This window comes from Temnothorax longispinosus, chromosome 8 (genome assembly GCF_030848805.1).
Source record: "Temnothorax longispinosus isolate EJ_2023e chromosome 8, Tlon_JGU_v1, whole genome shotgun sequence".
NCBI lineage: Eukaryota > Metazoa > Arthropoda > Insecta > Hymenoptera > Formicidae > Temnothorax > Temnothorax longispinosus.
The window spans coordinates 2,885,342-2,906,956 of NC_092365.1; the positions used below are offsets into that span (position 1 = coordinate 2,885,342).

A 21,615-nucleotide genomic window follows, 5' to 3' on the forward strand; every position below is an offset into this window, starting at 1 on the left:
AGGCGTCTTGCGATTTTATGAAATCAACACTCGACGCTACGTTACGATGGGAATAGACTGCGGATTCGCGTTATACAGTCGGACGCACTAGAGATTTGGCGTAGCAATTATGCTGGAGGTAGATAACAACGACCGAGTTCGTATCTGCTGCGGTTATAGCGGTGGTGGCGGTCCGGTTAGAGTCGGCTCTGCCGCGAATATTAGCGAGCATCCCTCGCATAAGAGAGAGACCTAGAGCGCGAGCTAGAAACAAAATTTTTGCAAATTTTTGGAACCATTATCCTCGTGCCGTCGCCGCCGCGAAAATTTACGACTGCAAACGGCGACGTTGCCGCGAAACGAATTCCGGCGCGATTTCGGCGCGGCGAAAACGCTCGCGAAAAATACTTTATGTTTACGCGTCGTAAAATTTTTCCTTCCAGTAAACTATCCAGTAAATATATATATACGAGGCTCAAGGTAGTGATTCACTTTCGCGTGTTTGCGTAATGTCGCGCGATGTCGGCCGTTACAGCCGTTCGTGTTGGCTCGTTTTTATCTTGCGTTTAAGTGGCTGTGTAGTTTTCGCGTACTCCCCCAGTTTTCGACTGTATAGGTACCCTCGTTCCATTTGCATCTCGGCACGCCAACGATTCGACGAGCAATAACGTTTCGGGCTCCGAGAAGTGGAGAACCTCGCTACAGTATATACATCTTCGAGACGTGCTGGCACTTTCGCCGCGTCTATTTTTGTTGCCCCACCTGGGATCCATTTCCTTCATGCGCCAATTTGGAAATCCTGTTGGAATCGTAAAAGAGAGAAAGACTCGGCTACATCGATCTCGCAGGATGAATTCTCAAGGCGGCACAGTCGGTGGCTTTTGTCGAGAACGGTGCCCGATATACCGTGCAACTACTTCACGACGATCTCTCGCGTTTTAGCGAAATGGAAAACGGATTCGCGCGCCTATATTGTTAGGAAACGAGGAGAAATGATTGCGCGTAGAGCTATATCCAAGTTTATGCAATCAATTAAATCCTTGCAAATTCATTGGGCACGGTCGTGGCGCTTCGCGTGTTAGTTGCCCGATATTTATCGTCACGGGTGGGACCGGGAATCGATAACGAGCTCGTCGAAAAGTCCTCGGATACTTCTTTTCCCGTTTTCGTTCTCATCTATCTTTCTTCGCAGCCCTACCCTTTCTTAACTGTTCTCCGAGTGTTTCGCCAACTTTGCCACTTTTTGTTCTCTATTTTCTCGGCGTTCAGTTCATCACTGATCGAGCACATAGAGTACCTTAACGTTGGTGTCGCGACGATGAACAGATGGGAGGTAAATCAGAGAGTTACGCGTCATTATATTCGTTGCATATCTAACATTTCGCGAGAATCTTGTCGCCATTGAATCACTGTCTTCTTTTATTCGTCGGCTAACAAGTTAAAAGTTTCGTGCGTTTCCAACGCGCGTATCATACGCGATACGCGAGGAACCGTTAAACGTCACGACGAGCAGGCAAAGGGGAAGGAAGAAAAGCTGCTAGTAAGGAAGAAGGCGGAGGAAGAGGCGGTGGTGCGGAAGTTTTCGTAAGATCGTATAAAGGAGGAACTGCCGCGCAGGAAGGAAGACCCGCGGATGAGAGAAGGGTGGGAGGCAAGACGGAGAGAAGAAAAGCAGAAAAACAGATTTGGAGAATCCGGCGGACCGTTTCTGTGCACGTGAATATGTGAGCGTGTGCGCGCGGCTGTTGCACGTGTATGTTATGTGCACTCTCTGGCAGTGTCTCTCAATCTTTCTTTACTTATGGTACCTCTTTCCTTTCATTTATCTTCGTTACGTTTATGTTGGTCGGAAAAGAAAGTTTGGATGGCCCACTTAGAAATTTATTGTAGACTCCCTGATGTTCCGTCCTTTACGTGCGGTTCCCTCAGAAATATGATGCGGTTCTCCGGATGATTGCACGATCCATATTGAGAACCGTCGCGGAGATTGGAGAGAGAGAGAGAGAGAGAGAGAGAGAAAGAGCCGGTCGCGAGAAGAGCCCTAACGTGCACGATCCAGCGTGTGCCTGGCGTAGAAGGTAAAGAGCCGCGGAGAGAAGGTTGTCACGAACTATCTCCGCGATTCACGCACCGAATAATTCAATGAAATCAGGATGTGCGCCCGGGCGTGAAATTGCCCCGAAGAAGAGAAAGAGAGAGAGAGGAGAGAAAGTAGTATAGCATTGAATGGGCCTGCCGACTTTGCGAGAAGGAGAACGAGAGAGTAGTCATTCTCTAATCCCGGTTACGGCGACTTCTGGTAATTCCTCGATTCGAAATCCTTAATTGTCCTCAATTCACTTCCTCCTCCTCTTCCTTTTACGACGACGATCCAATTGCTCGTGTCGTCGAGTGCGTTACGTATACGTATGCGCGCGCGTCGCGCTGTTCACAATTATTAAAAGACGCAGCATCATGATGGAATTAGATTAGAAGAAAAGGTTAGTTTCCGAGGTTTAATCTCAACGAGAATTCGACGGATAATGGCAACGAATCCGATTCAGTATTTCTTGCAGATAATCGGATCGAGTTTTGCTGGTTCTTAAATTATCGCTGCAGTTTTTTCTTCCGTTTTTCAATTTCATGAATAAAATAGATATGAAAAGATAGATCCGTAAACGGGTACGGAAGAATATTTGTCAGAGTCCTCAAGGTATATCTCAAGATACATCGAGATGTTTCGAGTCTCGACAATATAGCGACCGCGGTGTGTTCTTTGTTGTTCAAGTCTTCGGTGCTGTGGTTTCGAGTTCGCGTTAGCTTCAGTAAAAGAGGCTACGAGACAGTGTGGAAATGATAGGAAAGTCTGTGGAAAAGCTCGTGAAGAAGGGTCCTCCTTTCCTTGACTCAGTACGTCCGGCTTTTCACGAGCTTTCGAGAGATCGCCGGACGACCTCCCGCGAGGTTTAATGGATCGAAACTCGCTGAAAGTGAGCTCGCGGAGTAGCACGCGATACCGATATCGGAATACCGTAGAGCGACGGCGGTGGTGAAGTGTAAAAAGACTATAAGGGGCGGCGGAGGTGGTGAAGAAAGAGGAAGACGACGATGACGACAACGACCGCGAACGAGGACGACGAAGGGAGGCCCTCGCGTAGACGAAACAGACGAGGAGAGAGGAGCCGGGGATATAAGTTAACTTCCCCCGGGAGTCGATTTCTGGGCGGCTCCTAACATTTTTCTCATTAAATCGATCGCGGTGACACGCGGATAGACTCGTCTCCCTCGCGCGCTCCTTCCGCGCCGCCGACTCTTCGTCCTTCCTTCCTTCCTTCCTTTCTTCCTTTCTTCGCTCCCCCCCTGAGAGGGGAGCGTCGTCTCCTCTGAGGAAATGTACCCGTCTTCGTTTCTGCGTCGACTCGACGTCGTCCTCTCGCGCGTGGTCGACATCCTCCGGAACGAAGTTGTTGGGTTCCTTCGTTCGAGCTTCTCGTAATTTACGTAATCCGCGTGCTCCGTGCCTATTCGGCGTCCGTCTTCCGTTGTTCTTCCATGCCCCGATCGTTTTTTTTTATCCTTCCCTTCTGTCGCATCCAGTTTCAACGGAGTGGATGAAAAAGTTTCCATCCCACTCGTCGATGCCCCCTTCAGAATCCTGCGACCGATCTCATCACAGTGAAACGCGATCGTAAAGCGGCTTTGCTCAGCAGCGATTGCTGAGCGATTTCGAGTGAGACCTATCACCGGCTGGTATTCTCCGCTAATCGTATTTTTGCGCGCGTGTCAGAAAGTGTTTACCTTGAGGAAAGCGAGGCGAGCCCCTTTTTTATCCCTTCGTTTTGATATCGGATCGATTCGCAAGTTCATACATATTAGGCGTAAGCGCGTTATTATCTGAAGTTTTTTTTAATATTTATTACGCATCATATTTGTCATAATTAACAAAATGATAATAATTTATTGATAATGTAAAGATTAATATGTTATCAACTGACAAATTATTTTTTTACTTGTTTTTCGAAAATAGAAAGTGAGCTTTATAATGGCAGTAGTAATAGTCAACGTTGTAATGGCAGTAGTAGTAGTCAGCGTTTAGTACGTCAGACTGAACAAACGCAATTATTTATCATAAATGGAATATCGGTACAGTTAATAATTTAAATAAAGCTACAGACTAATTGTAAGTGTAAATATATAATATCTAATAGTTATTAATAACTTAAATGTTTATATCTTTGATATTTTAGGGAATTTAGAATAAATAGAATAAACGAGATTATCAATTTTGACCTAAAATTGGACTTCATCCAGGAGAGTATAAACGAGTTATTAATTTTACTAAAATTGGACATCATCCAGTTATACTCTCTAAAAAAAATGAAAGATACAAGATGTGGAATTATTAATCTTATACAAAATCTTGACTTGCTATGTGCATTATGAAAAACACAGAAAAATGAAGTTAATTAAATTTAGACGTCTATCTAATTAATAATATAAGTAAGAGGTACGTTGACTTCGATATATATATATATATATATACTTTTTATTTCATTACACAGAAATAATTCAAAAGCTTTTTCCAAGAACCTAGCTAGTTCTCTTAAATTTGTTCAGGGATAACACCGCCGTTTCTTTTTTCATTACTTATGTGTACGGCAGAATTTGCGCACTAACCGTTTGCTTCCGCTTTGAATATATCCATAGTTATGGAGGATTTCAATTTTTACGGTAAAATTTAAGTGGAGCATCTTGGATCTTCTCATTGTCGGTCAGTGAACCCTGGTTCGCTTTCGGAAAGTAAGATAACGCCCCTCACGCGCGCGCGAGTGCGAGAGAACGAGAGAAGGAGAGGGATAGAGAGTTTGCGGGTAGAAAAATGCAGACTTTCAATTCGGAAGTAGTGGCAAGTCGATAGAAGGTGGAGACGGTACTTAAGCCCTATTCATCCCCCGCCAGAACTTCATTCGGGGAAAAGGAATATTTAACGGAAACGAGACGATTTCAAAAAGGTCCGAACGATTCGGGTCACGGGACTTCGATAGCGGGTTAATGTTATATTACCGAAAGACTCGCCATTCTCGGGGATCGGAAGCGGAAAAGAGGCCAGCGATGGGGGAAGTGGAAAAGCCAGCTAGATTCGGCCGTAATTTCTGACTCCTTTTACCCTTTCCCGCCTTCCAGCCTCTACAGATGCCTCGTCTTTTCCGCCGTCGAAGTGAAACTTTCGTTTCCACACTCGGACCATTATCCACAACCGGTTTACATCGTTTACACGGCGATTTAAATTCAAGGCGTAAAATTGCATCGACAAAATTTCAATTTCCGTAATGACCGTTCTCCGAACGTCTCCTCGTTTCCCGCGTCTTCGTGTCGCGCGAATCGTAATATGTGTGTCGTCCCGTACATATCTTATAATTAGCTTCGACATCGCTCGCTCCGACATCGTGCTGCGTGGCATCTCTCATTGTCAGTGGAAAGTGCGATTTCGGTAAACACAATCTTACCGACGACCTCGTTTCTCGTGGCAATATCCAAGAAACAATTTCGTCTTCCTTAATAGGAAGATATCGACTTTGCTTAATTTCCGAAAATAAAATAAACCTACGGTACCTTCTTCTTGTCGATGTTACTTATTGATTTCGTTAGTTTCGTTAATTTCAGAATGTTTGAGTCATTTTTAACCATTCCTATAGGTCGTCACTGCTCCTACTAAAAAAATATGTCGATAATTTAGCTAAACCAATGAGTTAAAATAATACTGTTTGGTGTTGAAATAATTTTGATTTAAATTTCATCCTTAAATATTTAACAGTGGAAATCGACATACTTCTATTGACCTGCTAACATGTCAAAAATGCGAGAGGACGAAGCAACTTTCTTATATGTATTCCTCGCTTTCCTAGGAAAAAATGAGACTTTGTAATCAAGAAGGTGATGCGGCACAATCGGACGTCACCGTAGTTTCTTTTCTGAGGCGCGAATATCCCTATAATGAGAAAGTTCAGTATTCCGAGAAAGACTCGGCAACGGGAGAGCGGCCAAAGAAAGTCATCGTGTACGTACGTATTAAAAGGTGACGGCAAGACGACACCCCGTTTCCGTCGCGGCGGCATATCTCCGACGTGTAATATGGCGAAATGCACGCGGAACGAGCGCATACTCGCGGAGACTCGTTACATAAAGAAAGGCGAGAGAGACAAAGGTGGAACCCACGCGCGTTCGGGTCACCGTTGTTATCGGGGTCTCGAGATAAAGGTTTCATTACGATTGGAAGTTCGCTCCGTGATATACCTATAGCTCGAACGAACGTTCCGCCGGTGTTGCCGAGGCTCTAACGGTGAACGTTAACGAAATATATTGCGGTACCCTCTTAGCGCGTGCCGTTACTCATTCGCGGCAATATTGACGGCTCGGTTTTAGAAATACGCGCGAGATACATCTTGGTATATTATTCTTAATGTTCGAATTTCTGTACATATATCTCGTTGCGCGTAGGTCATACCTATACATAATTCAGCGGCGTCGAAAAAGGACGGCAGATATGACGATCCATTAACGGAGTCGGGCGCATTATCGTTTCTTGCGCCGTCGTGCATTGTGCAGCGCGGGCGCCGCACTGGTATGCAATAAAAGATTAATCGAAGGGATTCCCGGAAGATAGGAAACGGCTCTATTCTCTACTCCGAACTTTCGCAAAAATAGTAGTGAATACCGATGTTCCGCTCGAGCTGCTCGCCCGATTCAACTTGTCTCGCGGAGATTCGAAAGTTTATCGCGTTATATTCTTCAGTAACGCTCGAGCGAGGAGAGTAACTTCTATTTAGTAAGCCATCTTTATTATTTTATCTTTATTCTTTCGACATCGGGGGTTGTTACTATATATCGATTATTTATTTCATTTTTACCGTTATTTACAAGATAATAACAACGAAGAGGGATCACTAATATCTGGATTTCTGATAAGATTATAAAAGGATTAAATTGCTGAAAGAATTATAATCATAATTGAAAATTTATCGTCTGGCGAAATTTCTGGCAGAATGAAACGAAAGCTGAAAGTTTGTATGAGTTTATTTTCCCCAAGTTTTGAAGAGAATCAGATCTGATCGCGGATCGCCGATCCCTTCACGCACGCGATTGAGAGATTCTAATTTATTTGACTGAGATTGGACTTTATATCTCGAATGAAAAAGTGAATCGATTTTTTTTTGCTCGTAAGCCGGAATGAGTAATCGCGCATCGACGCGATCGGCGCGCAGGTGACACGCTCCACAAATCATCGTGCTTTTCCAAGCCGGGCGGGGGAGGAGTGGCAGCGTGGCAGCGCGACCATTCGGAATTGGTACACGCTACCGGCATAACTGCGAACGTCAACAGAAATATTATGAGATTACATATAACGAATACGCGTGCTCCATAATCCACTCGGTGCGCTCTCGCGTTTTCCGCTGCTCGTTGCGACCGACCGCGCGTCGCACGTTCGGTATAAAACAATGTGTTGGCTGCGAAAGCATTCGTATATCGCGGCGCGGCGGCGGCACTGGTGGTGTGCTTTGAGATTTACGAGAGCCGATCCTTCTAGCCGCCGCGGAATTAAAGCGATACAGGTACACCACCGCCGCCGTGACTTTCAATTTGTTGAGTGGCGAATCTAATTTTCCAACGTAGCCAACGCGCGATCTTCTGGTCGGCGGATTTACTTGCGCGCATACCGCGATGACTAATGTACTTAGTTTAAAAGGATGGGCCGTGCGTCCGCAAATATAGAGAGAATCATCCGCCGGGCTTTTCTCGTACGACCACGTTTGGTCCATTCGTCGTAATTATCGCGCTCTTATCAGTATTTTTTGTATGTTACATTAGATTATTTTTTTGAAAAATAAAAAAAACTTTATATAATGTCGCTCAGTTTCGAAATACATGCCAATCTTTTTTCGTAAGTAGCTCGCTATTCTCCGGGAATTTTCTGGGTTTTTGAGCGTAAAATTGATCGAGATGTTTTCCGCGAATCTCCAAAATCAGCGGAAGAGACTCCTTTTACACAATCCAATATTTCATTCATTGAACCGTGTCACGGTGTGGATTTATCATCGGTCTTCCGTAGTTTCCTACCGATTGCGAGTGTGACCTAAATAATGGTTTCGAGACGGCGCGGGCGGGCTGCGAAGAGGAAAGAAAGTCGGAACCCCCGCGAATTTAATCTGCAGATGCGACGTCGTAAATTTAACGAAATTTATTCTAGCGCTGACGCGCTGCATTTTTCATGGTCCTGGGCGAATAGATTCGAGAGTTAGGTCTAGTCCTGCGTACAGTTTAGATTTCGTGTGAGAACAACGGGAGAGCAACGGAAGCAACGAAGCGTTGGGCGGGTGGGAACGCTCGAAAGAGGCGATAAGGGACCGAAGGGACTCGCCCCCTCTTTAATTCATTCCTTTTCGAACGAGCACCGAACTGCACGCACGAGTAAACATCGCGCGCCGGAGTGGTCCCACGGGTGAAAAAGGAATTCTAGCCGGACGCAATGTATTTCCCTGCCGTTTTCCGTCGGGCCCGACAAACGCGTTTTAAACGGGCTTTTAAGTCCTCCGCGGAATATCTCTAGCGGTTAAGTCGCCGTCTCGCCGCCGCGCGCCGGTGTTTTATGCACGCATTGCACGTGAAAATGCATTCTCAAGCTCCGCGCGCGCGCGCCGCGTATTTTTCGAAAATATTTATTGCCCGATTAGTCACGGGGGGGAGAGAAAATTACGTTCCCGCTCGTACAAGGTAAATATGTCCGATTTGGCCCGGGTAAACACGTCCGGGGTTTCACTCGTCGGCGTTGTATTCGTGGTATTCTAGGTACCGTTTCCTACCGCAGTAACTTCCTGTTACGGGTTAATGGCACGATTGATCGAAGGATTCAGGGAACAGTGGACACGCGTCGTTCCAGTTAGCGCGCAATCGATGTCGCCTCTACTGTTTCCCGCCGCGCCGTTGGCGTTAACACGGTATACGATGACGCAACCACCTCCTTCGAGGGGGAGGTGCTCGTCGATAAGTGATATGCGATAAGAAGTAGTACAGCACACCGGCGCGGAGTACGAAGCTAAGCCGTAGAAATCGCGAGATTGAATTAGCGACTAGAGGATTAATTTATATCTTCTTAACGAAAGATATGCCTTCGGAGGCGCGCGAGAAAGGATTCCGGGTCACCGGAATGATTTATACGCGTGATTTATATGATATGGTGAACGCGAATCGCAGCGGAATCGATTCTGCGAAGCTTCCGTGATGGCGTTGCTCGTTTATGGCCAATATTGGGATGAAATCGCGTATGGGCGATGATGCGCGACCGGAAGAGATCTCGTCGAGAGCGGTAATGCGTAAACTCTCAGATGATACGCCGATGAAGAGCTTCCGAGTGCACGTCAGGGGGGTCTCGGTGGGCTCGTGCATCTTTTATTGTCGCGGATAAATCCAGGGATCTGACGGGAATTTAAGTAAAATCGAAAACATTTTGCGAGCTTTCCCGCAACATTTATTCTATGCTGCTTCTTGTTCGGACGTTTTTCCATCGATATAACTTCTATATATTTTTGTTAAAACGGTCATGAATTTAAAGGAAATGCAATTTTTGCGTGAAATGTAGAAAATTAAATGATAGAAATATAATAAATGAATAACGTTATAAATAAATAACGTTACAAAATGTTATTTTATTCTTTGTTTTATATAGCTATTTTTATTTTGTCCATTATTTTACAATTATTAAACATTTATTCAATTAGTTTTTGGAGAGTTTCCAACAATTTGCTATGTATATTTAATCAAGAAATTAATGTGGCTGACTTTCATCTCGCGTTTTAATTTGTATTCCTAATTAATGGGCGCTTAGTGGTTTTCTCTCTCTCGTACCGAGCAAAATCCCAGAGTGATCGTTCCCTTTGAGATTTTGTGCGATATTCCTCGCGCTTAGACCTTTTAAACGGCAGGAAGGTGTTTTTTGCAAAACTTCCTTCCGACGATCGATAGCGGGATTAAATATTCTCGAAGCTGTTTACGATGGTGTGGTTCACAATCGCGAAACGCCTCTTAGCGGCCTTTGTCGATGAGGTGGAAAAATTAGAGTGGAAATAAGCCTTTTATATTCGCATTGTGTCGTCGTGATAGCTATTAGATAGATACAATTTAGAAGATCGCACTTGGCGCCTCGTGCGAGAAAGAAAAAAATCGATTGCTTTTAGTTTTTTCATTTTTTGCTATTTTATTGAAAAGCAATACAAAGACAAAATAGAACAATATAATGTACGCAATACGTACTTAATTAGTAATGATTCCGAGTAACATGCGATATAAAATTTCCATATAAAATGGTAGAGTTGGTATAAATTATGATTTATAAAAGTTCCCAATTTAGATGACAGAAATTCTTTAATCGCGCGAATCACAACCAGTTACAGCTACATACGAGTAAGATAGCAGGAGAGTTTTTTCGATCTTCCTCGCTAGAGGCGAGATATCGTTAGAGGCATCGCGGACAATGAACAAAGGCGGCTCCTAGGAGAATCGGAACGAAAAAGTCGGTTGGATGTTGAGCTCGTTGCTCAGGAAGGACTCCTTTGATCGTCAAAGGAGAGTCGTACTCGAGAAACGGGTCTCGTTAGAAACGGAGTCCCCGTCGTACCATGCAATTCCGCCTTTAATTTTTCTTGAAATCTCCTGATAAGTCGGAGTAATTCTTTGGCACACTCGAGACCAGCGCCGTCGGAGAATCATCGCGAGACGGAAAGCGAGCGGTACAATTAATTTACTTGCCGTTTAATGCGTAACGCGCAATGGAAACGACCGAACCGTGAGAATGCTATTATTAGGAATCATTCCAGTTAACGAATCCCTTCTCTCGCCGGGGTTTTTTTTTTTAAAGACACGATACAACCGATCGACAGGAAGACTTCACTGAAATTCACGAAGCTGTGATTATACCGTTACTGTCTTACTTTTTATACCATATCTCGTTAGAGCTTTAAGGCACCAAAAAGAAAAGGATTATATTATATATAAACGGAGCAACTTATAGAATTACATTACAATTTTAATTAAAAATTGAAGATACATTTATGTATATCTTATGTACATACAATTATATTTCATCTAGCGCTTTCCTAAAATATTATTAGCGTATATTAAGTCATGAGGTTGATAAGATCACGTTGTTAGCAAGTATAGTCGCGCGACGTTGAGGTATAAGCGTCATCGTATAACATCATTTTATCGCGGGAACAAGTAGAGTGGCGCAAAATTAATAAACACCGCCTTGCGCGCACGGATCCGCTTTGTTGCCTGTCCTGCATTGTGCTGCGTTGAACTTCCGCCTTTTGTGATAGGTCCATCCGGTGTTCCTGCGTCATTATCGAAAGTCTTTTGCGACGAAGAACGATGTTCAGGAACGTCAAACGCAATAGCCTCGGCGATCCTTGCGACCGACGGTTTTAAAACGGTTTTCGTGCGTGGCTGTAACTTTCAAGTTAGCTTTTATTAATGGCGGCTTTGCCGGGTGATCGGCGAGCGGGAGAAGGGGTATATTGACGGCATTAAAACGGAAAAGAACGCAGGTATCAAAGGACGGATTCAATTAGCAGCTCATAGAAAATGCCGGGGTTCGTTTTTATCGTCGATTCGCATTGGTCGGTAACATACGTCCGGTTTCGTTTACGATATCATCAAATATTAATGCCGCGGAAGTCCAAATACTTCAAAGAACGGCATGTTCAAAGGTTGAGTCGCGAAATATATACGGAAGGCATATCGGACGATCGACTTCGAGATCCATTTATTATTACGTGGGCAACTCGTGGAAAAAGGAAAGGCGGGACGCAAAGTTATCCCGATCAAAGCCTCTTTAAAACACATAACGAGATTCTACAATGTGTATGTGAAAAACCGACAAAACGGATCGGCTCTGGAGAATATCGTATTTAATCACGTTGAAGATGAAACATATATACAAGAAAATGCGCGCATGTAATGCAAGTACGATTATTGACGCTTCATTTTTCGCAACGCAACGCGTTTTTTTTCTCCCACCCTCACTGCGATCGAGTACTCTTTTGTATTCGTTCGCTTGAGTAAATTCATAACAAGCTCCGTTTTGTTACTATACGGCAGCTCCGTAGCACGGGGAGAGAATGTTCTCTCGAAACAAAAATACAGGAACGTTTCGCAGATAGAAAAAAGGAGAGTAAGGAGAAGGGGAAGCGTGTTTCCGCGCTTTCTTTCGCGCTAGCGAGAGAGAAGCGGAAAAGTCGGTGCGCCGAGATTAGATCGGAAGAGGAGGAGAAGGAAGGATTCTCGTCGAACAAAAAAGGGAGGTGTCAAAGGAGTCCAATGGTCGGGGAGGTTCACGACGGTGGACGAGGAAAAAGCGGTCGCTTCTATATCCGGTTTTTCAGATGGAAAGTTCAAAACCGAATACGAGTTACCTCTGTGTGCCCCGGCCCAGGGGGAAAGCACAGCGGAGATCGCGTCAAGATCTTAAGTTACTTTCGAATGACTGGCTTGGGGCTCGTATTGAGGCTTGCTCTCGTCGATATTTGATCCTACCCGCGGCATGCTTAGGAAACGTTCTCTTTGATACCGCGGCGCATGTAGCCCCTACCTGATAGAGATAAATCGCATAACGGCATGGCACGTAGAAAAGTTGTAAATCCTTGAGGGTATAAATATCGCGGAGACATATGTATCTCGATAGAAATTAGGAAATGTAATTTTTGTATTTGAACACGCGATTTTAAGTTTTGAATGTAAAAAACTTTATTTCGGCCGCTTTATTTCGAAGCCACGTAAATTGAATTCCGCTGTGGCGGCGGCAGCGGCGGGCGTGCATATGCATTTTGCGTTATTGATCGATTAATTGCGTCCAACCGAATTCGAAACGAATGTCATAACACCGCGCGCCGTCGTTAATTTACAGTTTAAAGCTCATTGCCGAATGACCCGAGCGCTCGCTCGGTGCAAGGCGCGCGACACCAGAATGCGAAAATGAATGTCGAAAAAATTCCGAGAACGCGAGGCATTTCTCATTAACAGTTCATTACCCCTGAAACCAGGGTGCAATGATAAAACCGCGAGACTCGCGCAACGCGAACGGCGTTGTATCGCGAACGAAACCCGGCCGCATAGAATCGCGCGATTGCCGCTCATATTGTAACGTTTTGCTGACCGGGTATTTTGTTTTCTCTTTTGCTTGTTATTTCAAACTTTGCAATTCCGATTCATAGCTCCGTTCGATTCGGTCGAATAAAATGTCTCCATTTATTTCCTCGCTAAAAATATTTATTGTTTTGAAGGCAAATCTGTAATTCACATTGATGATCCTCCAGCCATTTTTCACATTTGACGTGAAATCGCGAAATTACTCGCGTAGCGGCAAGTCAATATCTAGAGCTCCTATCTATCGCAACCGTTATCGCGATTACATGCAAAGGCGGCCGGTTCATTTGGCGTGCGCCTCATAGCGAATTCATTCATATTCCGTCTTGCGGGCAAAGACGGCCTTAACCGAGACATTACTCCTCCGATCGAGAATGAGGCTTTGCATTTGAATTCAAACGGATTCATGAACGTGTAGCTGTGAAACGAATCAGGCACGCGAGATTTCGATAATGGTTTTCTTTGAGAATTACCCCGAAGCCAGGTCATCCTGTCTAGAAAAGAATGATACCTCGAATGGCATTATAGTAATGCCGACTCATTTTTCAAAGATTAATATTTGTATTTTCAAGTATGTATAATCGCTAAATATTAAAAACGAAACAAGTATCGCGATTGAAGACTTTTTTCATGAAAAGTCGCTAACATTTTTAATCGTATCATTAGTCTTTTCCGCTGCCAGGATGAGAAGGTATAACGTACGAAAGAAGAAGGGGAAAGAACGAGCGCGCTCAGCGTTCGTTTCATGCGGAAATATATACCGATGTATACACCAATATATTTTCTGTCTGTCGCGTCCGACTACTCTTCCTATCTTGTTAACGAAGCCGTTCGAGCAACAGAAACGCCTTTCATCGCGGCTTTGATCTCGCGGAATATTTTCGAATAATATCGCCGGCGGTCGTCGTCTTTTCCCAACCAGGCAAGAAAATTCTATTCTTCCTCGAGTCGCTTTGTGCGTATCTGCATGTGTTGAATACCACCCTGCAAAAATACGCGTGCGTATATAATTTAAAGAGAATAAATTGTCCGGAATTCCGATTTGATACAGCACGCAGGCAATTAGAAGTACCACATATTCTTCAGACACAGACAATTATGTTCATGTAATTAGGAAACACTAAAATATAACTTCGTCAAATTGTCACTTATCGTTTTCAATATTCCACGAAGTATTCCGCGTCAGATGTAAATTATAGGAATGTATTCGAAATACATTGAGTTGAAATTGGTGAAACTTGTGTCTTCCAAATCACAGATTATTAATTGCAAAATTGTCCTGTTATGTACTATTTGATTTTAATTAGAATAATTCGGTTTACTAGATGCCATATTCGCATTTCCATCTGTCTCACTTTGCGAGTCATTGTATTACAAACGCAATTGACATGTATCTTCCAATCCTGAAGGAACACGGTCCTTCGATGTAAAGTTATCCGTTGAAAACGATAATGACAGGTAAAGAGGACGAGGCGCGATCAAAGAGACAGAAGCACAAAACACACATAACTACAGGATTGATAGCGCGAAACGAGCTTCTAATTGTCAGTTAAATTGTTTCGAGTATCGCGCGGTATTCAAAAGCGCCTTTCCAACCAACGGTGGCGATCGGAACTGAAAACGGGGAAAAAAAGGAAACACGAGCAGTTTATAAAACTACAGACTGAGAGTACGGATAGAAAACCGCAGCGAAACGTTGTCGCCGGATGGACCGCACAGATTTTTTTGAACGCAGCGCAATCTCGGGATTCGCGTGCAAAGAGCCGACGAAATGAAAATGAAAATTAAAGTGGCTTTGAGTATAAACTTCTTTTTTCCCTCCAGCGAGAGTGCGAAAACGTCAAACGTCTGCCGCTCATATCGCGAGAGAAATTACTTCGTAATTAGAGTTTACCGTAAGTCGTAATCGCCATAGTAAATATATCCTCTAATAAAAATAATCCGCGACAAGAGTATCCTTGAACGAAAATTATAGCGTCGATGGCGTTGATAAGAAGAGGATTTCAACCGATTACGGCTTAGTCTTGAGACACGTATTACGTTAATCATTCCTGATAACAAGAGGCGCGTTCGATAAACTTGAGAGAATTAATTATCATTGTCGCACGATAATGCGAGAAACGCGACTCATCAGTTCTCATGTTTCTCTTACGCTTTATATCCGCGGAATAGAGTTTATTCTTTATTGTCTCTCTCATCAGACGCGACAATATATATATACATATATACATACAATAATATACATATAATGGACTATACCTGACGAGGGAAAAAAGTACAAAAGCGTATAAATATCTAACGATAACGGTAAATGTCGAGCGATAATACAAGAGTTTTCAGTTTAGGACATACGTTTATCAGCACTTCTCTATACTGGAAACGCTTCCACGAACGCATTTCTGAACCGTAGATATCCTATTGCGGGACATCCTGTATAGAGGCAAAGGGGAATCGGACTACTTAGTGATCCAGGTAGAGTAGAACAGGATGGTTACGCCCGGGGCCTTTGAGCGTGCGAGCGGGTACTCGAATATCTAAATCGAGTCATCAAATATAGATCACGAACGCGATACGTGAGAAAGCATTATCTATATGGTGATATTCTTGGGCCCCCACATATAGCGGCGTCGCTTACCCTACACCCGAAAACGTATATATACTTGAAAACTTACGCCCAGCCCGGAATATTTCAGCTCCGAGATCTTTTCCACTTCTCTCCAGACTACGCGAGTAATCTGTTTGTTTGCTGTATCCGATTTATCTTTTGGTCCTACTTTTTTAGATTTAGTTATAAATATCGCGCTGGAATTGTGAGAATAGAAAATGTATAATATTACCTTAATCAGTATATAAGTATTAACGAGCGATAAACGTATTCGGCATTAAACAAAAATGGTTGTAAAAAAAAAAAACTAGAGAAACGTAATTTTTCTCTCTCCTCTTATTAACGTACTTATACAGAAAAGCTTTATATGAGAATCATGAGATGCATTTAATATAGTCAATATATTTAATGCACTTATGAATTTATAACTTTCGGCATGTTTAATGTATGCGCGTAATATAAACATTATCGATTTGCCTCGCATATTGCGTTTTCATGGCAGACCTATTTTGTCTGACCGATACGATCCTAATCTACTGACAGCATCGTTCGAATATTGTAATCACTGCATTTAAACGCGTTGCAATTATAGACGACGCGACGTGACGCATATTTATGATATCATTAGTTGTGTATCGTTACACGGTATGCATTCGATATTAGATTCACTCACAATGTTGCATTAAAAATGAAGGGAAAGCTAACGATAGCAAATAATCTGCCACGTGCTGTGCTTCGAATTAATATGATTCAGCGAAATCGGAAAAAAAACATGTAAGAAAACGTGACCGCGACACGTTGGGCATTGATGATTAACGCGATAGGTAATCGGGCAAAATGAATTATCACACCTCGCTATATGGCAGCCTTTCATACGTGTAATCGCGCGAAGCGATTTCATGCCATCTAATCATAGTTTACGACGGGCATTTGAGCAAACAAGCCACGATACCGGGATGAATTTGTAGGTCGCCGATACTTGGATAGGGGCAGAATGAGCGAGGCACTCTCTAGTGCCGAATAAACAACTACACTCATGGCTTATTTGCATTCAATATGAGCTTCCGGATAAATCGATATTTTCAACCAAGTGGCCGATCCGCCGATAATTCCAGCGAATGGAATTTCGATAATCCCGATCCGTATGTAATTGACGTTTCAATTTTTCAACATTCCGACACTCCGCTCGATTCACTGTCCGTCGTGTCCGTCGCCGAAAATGATTTGCCACCATGTTGGTTCTCATATATTAATAGATACACTTTCTACAAAAATTAACGGCTTATCTTAAATTGAATGTTTTGGAGTTATTCTTTGTCAGCAGTTCTTATGATCATTCTTACATCTCTTATCGATTTGCCTCGAACTACGCAGTTCTTATATCTCTATAATGAATTTTTCGTTCATCGAGAATGATGTATTAATTATGTATAAATAGATATGTAAATTATCATTAGCTCTATGCTATTTGTAACTAAATTGGGGAATTGGGGAATAAGAGATTACGGGGAATAAGATATAATCAATTCATGCACAATATGTGTTATTCAGACGACGGTAGAATTAACAAACAAAATTTAGGAATGAGATGTTTGATTGCTGAATCACAAATCCATAATTGTATTAACTAATTAAATTTTCTCGCATATAGTATGTATAAAATTTTTAGAATTGTACGTCGCAAACAGAAGTTCGAATTTGGAGTCAAAATTAGGAAACTTATTCATGGCCATTAATTCATGAGAGACTGTTCCGATTAATACATTCGTGCGATGGATTCGTATTTGTATAAAATTGAGAATCATGAACGGATCAAAGTTTGACAGATGGAGTTGTTTGTTAAGACCGCTAGCGAAAATGGTTAATAATTTGCGGTCGCGTGGATGTTAGGAAGCCGCTGCTGCGAGTATGAGAGTCGTCGGGCACGTTCGAAGCTCTTCGCGTGAGACGCCTGAGAAATGAATTAAGTTCCAAACTTTGCATACTCCGTGCTCTTCTACTGGTTATGCTCCTTTGTAACTTCCGTCCCCTCTTCTCTCTCTCTCTCTCTCTTTCCTTCCTATCTCCCTCTTTCTCTCTCCCGCTCTCTTAATTTTCCTTGTTGAAACCTTTTTTCTCTTCCTGGTACCTTCCTTTACCGGTCGGCCTTCTCCCTTTGCCTTTGCGACGTTTCTGGCCTTTGCTTTTCCGTCCATTTGAGCTGAAAACTGAAGCTCGAAAAGCTTCCATCTCGTTCTTCGTCCAAACATCCTTATGCCTGAAATATCTCAGTCAATGGTGCCCTGCCGAATTGGAGCACTGTCCTCCCGCAGGCGCAGAATCGAGTAAAGTGTCATCGCCCGTTCTGTGACGCGTTATTAAAATGGACATTGCGCTGCCACGAAGGCCTGACGCGGAAATAGCCGACTAGGTGAGAAGGCATCCTCGTTCCACGATTTCGCTTCCACGTCTTTCACAGTTTTTTTTTGCCGAGCGACTCAGAAATACACGCGCATACCTAAAGGATACCGACGCCGAGATGAGACGGATATTTTCGGACGGATTTTATTCGGAGATTTCTCCGGAAAAATAAAGCGGATTGAAGAAAGATAACTTCGTCCTAGATCAGAGTTGCACTTCAAAAATAAATATCTTGCCGTGTCTTATTTTCGTCTCTGTCCTATCTTTATCTCACTTCGACTTAACTTCTTTCGCGATTACATTTTTTCGATATCCCTTAATCGGTGCGCTACGTGAGAATAATAAATGCTTCTACGAGTTTTTATCATTGATCGTACTGTATTGTAACCATACACAGTATATGCGACCTCGAAATTATTATCTCCGACTTTTTTATTTCGCCTTTATCAGCTCTTTCGCGAGGTGTCCCTCGTTGCGCGCAGCTGATAATCTACCCACGTTCCTTTTCGAAGGCCAATCCGTCGACGGGGAGTATAGGGAGAAATATAGCGAACCTTCGATTCGATCTCGATTACTAAAGGTGGAGGAAAAGAAGAAGGGGATGCCGCCGAGGAGAGCGTCGAGTGAATAACTAAAAACGTTTAACATAATATCTGATCCGGCGGAAGGAGCCCCCAGGCGCTCTTTTGCTGGAACCGTATCTTATTCCGAGCCCAAAGGCTGCCGGCGACAAATGCAATTTTTTCAGTAGGGCGGGAATCAAATGAGGGATCCCGACCGCTATTGGTAACTACCTTCGCTTTTGCTTCGGCGCCTATCTATGGCATCCTCTTTTTCCTCTCCCGTCTCTTTTTCATCCACAGTCTTCCACAGTCGTTGGCAATTCTGCCACTATTTTCCTCATCGACGATTATTGCTCTCTTTTTTCGATTGTCCGCGGAAGGTTTTGCCAATCATGCTTTCATCCCTCTTATTTTAAATTGGTAGGAACGGCACGGAATCACGTTACGCGCGATTCACTCATCGTATCATATTCTGCGTAACGTAAACGGTTTACACGTGAATTTATAGTTGTCTATTAATTATTTGTCTATCTATACTCCGCGCATATAATTTGGGAAACGCAAATATTGATACGCGATGTACAAGCTTATATCAACGCATAACAATGTGTAAATAACCGGCTAGCTCTTGATTTTACAAATAAATGTGAGAGCCCGTTGATCCTTGTTCGCTCGCACTTCGCTGATATTTTGTGCCGAATCAGCTGTCCAGGAAGCGCGTAGGATTTATTGCCTCTCGTGTGATTTAACGTCACCGAGCCACGAACATGAAAAAAGAGAGTGTGACAGGGGGAGACAGAGAGAGAGAAAGAGACGAGAGTGGTTTCTAGGTGTGCCCAGCGGGAGAGTCGAACGAAACACTTTCCGTCATCGATGTCGCGATAGAATGGGCCTCGATTTTTCATGACAAGCCCTCGCTTTAAGATGCGTATCAGCGATACAGAGCGAAAATAATAAATATTCCCGGCGCGGGACGAGAAGAGAGGTGGAAAAATAAAGACCAGTTATGTACGAGAATAAAGAACGGAACGAACACAAAAGTTAAAACGGCGAGGCCGGGAGAGAGGGGGAGGGGGGGATTGGAAAAAGAAGATTTTACCGGGAAGCCGATATCACGTTCTTAAAATAAAAGGCGGAAGATTCCGCTTTGGAAGTTTATTCAAGTGCAGTTTCTGTCGTACTTGGAAAGCTTGCGCACGCGTCGAGCGCAATTCAGAACGACCTGTTTAACGCCGAAACGTCACGGACAAAGTCCAAAGGATTAACAAGCACCGAAATACCCCCGCTTGTTGCAATGATAGCCCCGATCCCTGCGTCGCTATACGTAACCATGAAACCTATGCAAATTGCCTTTCCAAACCCGCATTAACGGATTTAAAAGCGATATATGTTTTGCGGTCCACTTTCGACTTATGGTACAGCATCAAGGATCCGTTCGTCCCGCGGATCCGACAGCTCTCTGCGGCTTCACTAACAAAACTTTTCATATCTACAAATCGTTATTCAATGGCGCGCGATAGAGCGATGTGCGAAAAATTAAAAATATGCATTTCGCGCAGATGTTATTCCCGCGAATGAGCTCTCCAACGTGAGATGAGAAGCCAATATACGGTTTGTCCAGCCACCATTCTCTTATTTTTCCCTCGGGTGAGAGCCGGTCTGCTTCCATACTTTTTTTACGCTTGTTCCTCTCGTTGGAGAAGCGGACTCTAGAGGGTATCTAGTGCTGTTGAAAGCGAGGAAGGTTTATCGGTAGGACAATGCCGGCGAATATAGAGTAACGCTCTTTCATAGAGACGTCTTGAGGAACAATGTGTTTCGTGCGTTCCTGGAATTTCAGGAAACGAAAGTGCATGTGAGCATGCAATGGTGCGGATCGGGGTTGGTATTAATGGAACGCCGGGGTATCAAGATTTTCCAAAGTTGACGTCCGTTATGCTTAATTACACCGAGATATACCGCCGTGCCTCGAGTTCCATTTCACTTAATGATATAGATGCACGAGACGGCTGCGCTAATGTAGTTGCAGAATCCTAATTTGTGCAACTCTATGTCCGTAATGAAATAACACTACTTTGTACAGCGAAATAACTGAATTATTTGTATTTAGAGAAACAATTGCGATATATATGCTTGATGCCATTCAATTTATATATAATTCTAATTGTTTAGTTTAAATATAGTTTGAATCGAATAATAATTAAAGCTGTATTTAAGCTGAATAATATTGTAGGAATGTCGTGAAGATATTTCTCTAAATGTATCTATTGGCATAGACAGGTGACGATATTCTGCGAATTATTAATTCCTTCTAGTTCTCCGCACGAGTCTCGGAATATTTGCGAGATATATGTCGCATTCGCGCGCGCGCGCGATGACGCGATCGTACGAGCGAATATTTAGTGTTATTTGTAAGACGACGTCAAAGTTCAGTTTGTGTATTTTAAGGCGTGGTTGTCCTAATTTGGAAGCACAATGACGTGCCCGAAATTCTGTTGACCTCACGGCATTCGGTGCAGAAATTGGATTATTCGTGTTTGGTGTAGACCCTTAACTGGCTTAACCACTTCATACTCCTTGTCGAACGTCGGTAGTTATTCCAAGACAAAGTGTTCGATGCAGATCACTCAGAATTCGCTAGAGGACCTCGTAATTCGATTAATTTCAGCTAACTCGCTTTTGCATTTCCAGTCACTATCGATGAGACACAGCGGCGTTTCTATGAATTATATATACCCCTCGCAATCAGTCAATTGTAAGAATAACAATAGGAAACGTTAGAAAAGAGTCGATGCTATTACAGAAAGTGTCAATCATGCGCTAACTGAGGGAGATATTATTCAAATGTACGGTATTCGTAGGAACGTCAAATGATTGTGCATCTGAAGTCTATTA

General features: G+C 43.3%; 1 protein-coding gene and 1 long non-coding RNA gene across 5 annotated transcripts in view; one reads left to right on the forward strand and one right to left on the reverse strand.

Moving 5' to 3' along the window:
- LOC139817966 (putative receptor-type tyrosine-protein phosphatase mosPTP-1) overlaps positions 1–21,615 on the forward strand; it is a 267,152-nt gene that overhangs the window by 63,450 nt on the left and 182,087 nt on the right. The window lies entirely within an intron of this gene.
- The window catches only part of LOC139817968 (uncharacterized), a 154,428-nt gene continuing 143,939 nt past the window's right edge, over positions 11,127–21,615 (reverse strand). The window contains exon 4 of the long non-coding RNA XR_011733351.1: positions 11,127–11,460. This is a non-coding gene — a long non-coding RNA (uncharacterized lncRNA). The remainder of the gene's footprint in view (positions 11,461–21,615) is intronic.